This window comes from Ailuropoda melanoleuca, chromosome 4, assembly GCF_002007445.2.
Source record: "Ailuropoda melanoleuca isolate Jingjing chromosome 4, ASM200744v2, whole genome shotgun sequence".
In the NCBI taxonomy this organism is placed as follows: Eukaryota; Metazoa; Chordata; class Mammalia; order Carnivora; family Ursidae; genus Ailuropoda; species Ailuropoda melanoleuca.
Genome location: NC_048221.1, coordinates 55348720 through 55355126, shown reverse-complemented (window position 1 = coordinate 55355126; position 6407 = coordinate 55348720).

The window sequence follows — 6407 nt, the reverse complement described above, 5'->3', positions numbered from 1 at the left end:
AATTTGTTACAGCAGCAGTAAGAAACTATTACAGAAGGTAATTTCTCTGAGGGCAGGAAGTTATCTAGATTGTTTATCCCAGAATGTCAATAAACATTGGTGTCAATAAACATTGGTTGAATGAATAAATGAGTTTTTCATTAAAATATTATTATCCCTGTTTTATAGATGATTAAACTCAAATATCAAACCTAGTAAATATCAGGTTGTTTACAAACCTGGACCGACTCTGAACTGGAGTTCTTGTCACTACCCCCACACCCTTGAATAAAATCCTAGGTTCATTTACACAAAAAGAAACATTAGGGATCCCACTCTAATCCTTATTTCACAGATATGAAACACAGGCCCAGAGAGGGTACCTTATCCAAAGTCACATAGCTATCCAAGAGCAGAACTTGGACTAGGAAGCTGATCTCCTAACATCCCATCAAAAGTGCCAGAATGGATAGTGTTAAACATTTTAACACAGTCGTTATTAAAATACAATACAAGGAAGTCGCTTTGCCAGCAGTCTGTTTAGGGAGATCCACCAGGATCCAAATGAATGAACCGATCTGATTTTTTTCCACCAAGTGACAATTACAACAAAGATATCCCTGAATCATCCTGGAGTTTCAGGCCTTCCATTTTCCCTAGGTAACTTCTGCCTTGGTCACAGTCTCTTTCTCCCTCCCTCTCTCTCATTCCTCTTGCCAACAACCACTTAAGTGAGCTTAGAGCAGCTCTTCTAGCCCTAGTCAAGTCTTGAGAGGCTATAGCCCAGATGACAGCTCACTCATGGGGCTACGGCAGGAGGAATCAGAAAGAGGCAGAAACCAAGACAGAAGCCAGAGTGTCTTCTGCAATGTGTTGATTCACAATGAGCAAACCTTTCAGAATCTTTAAAAAGTAAGGAAGAGACTTTTATTCGAGCCCAAGTTAGGAAAGCTGCCCAGGAAACATGCTCTTCACAGGAAAGAAAATGTTCCAGAGAATGAACAGTTTTCAGTTTTGTAAAAGATCAAAAGGTTATAGATTAGCATATAGGCAAGAATCACAAGTTTTAATATCAAGGAATGCAGGGAGTAGGAGCATTGATCAATATATTAAGAACCAGATGGTTTTCCTTTAGGCTACTCATTTCTAAAGTAGGTGCACAATGTAAGCCTGGTGGGCCATAAATCATTGGTTTAAATGAAGTTTATGCACAGTCATGCTGACTTAGAAATCTAAAATGGCTTCCCTTATATATCAGGCCTTTAGAGTTTTTTTTCTCTCATCAAATGAAATCTCAGAAATGACATGCCATCATTTCTGCCATATTCTATTAGTGGCAGACCAACCCCAGTACAATGTAGGAAGGGATTATGAAAGCCATGGCGAGTACCAGGAGGCAGAGATAGTTGGGGACCATTTTGGAGGTGGGAGACCACAAAGAGTATACAGCGACAAGTCAGTCTTCATCTTCTGTTCTCCAGGAGCCTAGTCACACTCCCAGGAGGTAACTGCTGTTCCCATTTCTTTGGTCCCCTTGCAAAGATAGTCACAAAGAGGGAGTACGAACTGCATCTGTCACTGAGTGAACAGTATTTTTTTTTAATTTTAGAAATTACTGCCCCAAAAATGCTCTGTAAACATTGAGGTCATTGACTTCCCCTTCATTCATTCATTCATTCACTCCCTCAAGAAGCATTTGTTGTGCTTTGGGTTGCATCGCCACCTTACCCATCTGAACATGGCAAAGAACACAGTGTTGGTGAGGAAGAATGAGAGATGTTGGGTAGATAATGAGCAGTCTGGGTCACATAACTCCACAATTCTTTTGAGGAACTTTCATTAGCTCCGTTTGGGGAAATAGTCAAAGTGTACCAAACACCACTGGAATCAGAGAGGGAACAAGACCCAATGTAGACCAGACTCTCTCTACCAGAAACTAGAATCTTTAATGCAGCAACTATACCTGATAACTGCTGAACTAATTCATTTCCACTGGCAGTCCTGGCCTCAATCTTCTCTAGTCCCAAACTTTTCAATGTTGGCTGTTTCCGCTCCTCCATTGACTGTGAGCTACTCCATAAACCTCCACCATATTCCTTTTTTTTTTCCCCTATTAAGTCAGCTGGAACAAGTTTCTGATAGATTGGAGGATGAAGGAAGATGGAGATGTTGGGAAGATATTCACAGTGTTATGCCAGGGACAAATTAGCAGCTATTCAGACTGACAATTCAAGATAATGCAATATAGGAAGGTTGTCCCAATGGGTGCCAGCATGGATAAATAATAGCAAGGACCAAGCGCTCCCTGACATGGCACTAAACAATACCCTCCATCCCACTCCCAGGATTTAGAGCAACCTGGGAAAAGGAGGGGAAAAAAAAACTAAATTGACCAAGATTAATTTTTACCATCCAGAGGAGAAGGGAGCTGGAAATCAAAATAAAGATGTGATACACAAATATGTTTATATTTCTTAAATACCTGTGTTTGTGGCCTGTACATCAAGAAATTGTGATGGCTTTACCCATGCTATTCCTTCTAACTAAAAGCCCCAAACTCTTTCACTGTTCCCTCTGTTTACTTCTGGTAGTAGATTTAAAATCACCTGAGAAGGGCAGCTGGGTGGCTCAGTCAGTTAAGCGTCTGCCTTTGGCTCAGGTCACAATCTCAGGACCCTGAGATGGGCCCTACGTGGGGCTCCTTGTTCAGTGGGGAGTCTGTTTGTCCCTCCGCCCCTTCCCTCTGCTAGTGTGCGCTCTCTCTCTCTCAAATAAAATCTTTTAAAATAAATAAAATTAAATCATCTGAGAACAATTTATGAATCTTACCCACATACACACACGCACACACAATTAATCCCTCTTACCTCTGTGTCCCCTAGTAGGTGGTCTGTATACCTGCCTTTCTTTAAAGGAAAGGGGAACACCAAGCTGTAATTCTTCATGAAGACTCCCAGAGTGCATGAGGTATTGCAGATGCTCAGTAAAAAGGCACAGAAAAGTGTTTGCATTCAGTCAAGTGAGTTTGAGAAATATCACTCTGCATATTAGCAGTGAACCCTCCTTACTATTCCCCTGCTTTGGAAAGATGGAACTGTCCAGATAGCACAGAAAACAAAGTCCAACACTGAGCCTATCATACCCACAGAAGAATGTTCAGAACAATTCTTTTCTTTAGACCCCAAATTCCAGTTGTCATTTGTATTAGTCAAAACTGTTTTAGTAGCAAGAGATAGAAACCCCACTGAAACTGAGCCTAGCATAGTAGTATGCAGTACAAACTGTTGTTAGAAAATTCCCAAACAACAATGGATTAAGCAAGAAGAATGTTTATTTCTCATGTAATAATCCTATGGAACCCAAGAACACAGCTTCCTTCAATAAGATTACTCACCTGTCCTTACCACATGGCTTCCATTTCATGAGCCAAGATGGCTGCCCCTGCTTCCTCATAATGTCTACATTCTACCAAAGGGGAAGAGAGGAGGGGGAGAGCATGTTCCTTTCCTAGAGAGCAAGAGTCTGAAAACTATGGCCTGCAGGCCAACCACCTGTTTCCGTAAATGAAGTTTTGCTGGAACATAGTCACACCCATTCATTTACGTATGATTTACAACTACTTTCACACTACAAAGCAAGGTTGCATAGTTGCAGCAGAGACTGTATGGCCTACAGAGCCTAAACCACTTACCATGGGAATATTCACAAAAAATGATGCCCACTCCCATTCTATTATTATGCAAGAGGTTCACACAAGGAAAAGCTGGGTGAAGGTGAGAGAGGCAAACTAGCAGCTCTGCAGACAATCAGATTAGACAGGGACACTCTCTACTATTTTCCCCAACTCTTCTGCAAATCCAAAACTCAAATTAAAAATAAAAGGTTTTTCAGGACACCTGGCTGGCTCAATTAGAAGAATGTGTGACTCCTGATCTCAGGGTTGTGAGTTTGAGCCCCATGTTGGGTATGGAGATTACTTAAAAATAAAATCTTAAAATAAATAAATAAATAAATAAATAAAAGATTTGTCAAAAGATGTCATAAATGAAACACAAACAGAGGTGGAGAAGGTCACTGAAACACATATAACACAGAGGACCTATATCCAAAATATATACAAAAATACAAATTAATGAGAAAAAGACAACACCATAGAAAAATAAGCAGAAGAATTTGACCAGGCACTTCCAGAAGAAGAATTATTCAAATGGCCAATAAGGATGAAAAGCATGCAGTATCATTAATAATTAGGGCAATGCATAGTAAAACCACAAGAAGATGCCACTATTCACTCACCAATTGACAAACCTTTTAGTCTCACAATACCAACTCTTGGTGGGTATGTGGATCAAGGGGAACTCTCATTCCCTGCTATAATTTGGTATAACCACTTAAGAAAACAGTTTGGCATCATATACCAAAGATATGCATAGCAAATGGGCTAGCAATTCCACTTCCAGATATATATGCTAGAGAAATGTGACCACATGTGCCCCAGATACACAGACAAAAATGTTCACAGAGCTTTGTTTGTAATAACAAAAACTGAACACATCCTATGTAGTCATCTATCAAGAGATGAAAAGTAAAAACTTTTGCAAATACTACATGGACAAGACAACAGCAGTAGGAATGGCAAAGTAAGGACCTCTAAAATCCCTCTCCTTCATAAATACAAAGAGAACACTGGAAAAAATGGTCAAAATCCATGTTTTGAAACTGAGGAACGAGATGTCCCATCTTCTTGGGATCTAGAAGGCCACATATACACGTAGGGCTACACACATGCCCAAAAAATACCGAGGAGACTCTTAGCTCTCACTTCTGGCTGCTCATGAGGCTGTGTGGAAACAGTAAGTGAAAGATAAGGTGAAGTTGCAAAATGCCTTCATGAGCGCAGAAGGTGTGCCTGATGTGCACAGAGCCCCTCGGCAAAGGCTGGGAGATTTAATGGTTCCAGACATTTAATGAAATCACTATTTAATCATTAGCTGACCACTAAGCTAACTGATCAGAGACTTCACTGGCCACATATGACAAAGAACACAGACTTCACAGATTTTGTTCATGAAAGTCACTAAACAAACAAACTGCAACAACAACAAACAGCAAAAACAAGTCCTGGAGGAGAGGCAACTCCAGAGTTGCCACATTAGATTACTTCAAATGTCCAGTTTCCCACAAACATTATGAGGTATGCAAAGAAATAAGAAAGTATGGTCCACACTTTGGGGGAGGGGAGGCATAAAGAGAAACTGTACCTAAGGAAATCAAACATTGGACTTCTAGACAAAGACTGAATCAATTATTATACATATGTTGAAAGAACTAAAGCGAAGTATGAGAAAGGATAAATTCAAAGCAATCCATACCAAGACACATCATAATCAAGTGGACAAAAGGCAAACACAAAAAGAGAATCTTGAAAGCAGCGAGAGATGAGCAACCATTCACAAGGAATCCTTGACAAGCTGAACAGCAGACTTCTCATCAGAAACCATGGAGGCCAGAAAGCAGTGGGATGCCCTCAAAAGGCTAAAAAGAAAAACACCGTCAACCAGGAATTCTATATGAACAAAATAATCCTTCAAAAATGAAAAACATGGGTGCAGGACTTACTTCCAGCATGACATGAGGACCTCCACCGACCTCTGTGGTAAAACTGGTGAAGACTATAAAAACACAACCATTTAAAGCCTCCGGAAATGGTCATGAAGGCAAAGAGCAAATGAAGAAACACCTATTCAACAAAATCTATGAAAACTCAGTAAGGAAAGCAAGAGTCTGAGGTATTTGAACCAAGACCGCTACCTCACACCACCATTCTAGCTCAGCAAGGCAGAAATTCCACACCAGGCCGCAGCAGCCAAGGACACAGGGCTCCCTCTCCCTCTAGCTCTAGGAGGGTTTTCTTTCCAGGAGGGGTGGGGCAGCATTTCTCAGCCTGCACCCAGCTACCTGGTGTTCAATCTAAGACCTGGAGGGGACATTACTATAGACCTTACAGAAATAATAAAGGATTATAAAGGAATAATATGACTATTTGTACATGAACAAAATATATAACTTAGATAAAATAAATAAATTCCTGGAAAGACACAAATTACCAAAACTGACTCAAGATGAAGTAGACAATCCAGGGGTGCCTGGGTGGTTCAGTCAGTTGAGCATCTGACTCTTGGTTTCAGCTCAGGTCATGATCTCAGAGTCATGAGATGGAGTCCCACGTCAGGCTCCACACTGGACCCACGCAGAGCCTGCTTAGGATTCTCTCTCTCCCTCTGTTCCTCCCCCAACTCACGCACTATCTCTCTCTTTCTAAAATAAATAAAACCTTTTAAAAAAAAAAAAGATGAAATAGACAGTCTGAAAAGACCTATAATAAGTTTTTAAATTAGTAACCTGAAAAACTACCCATAACGAAAAGC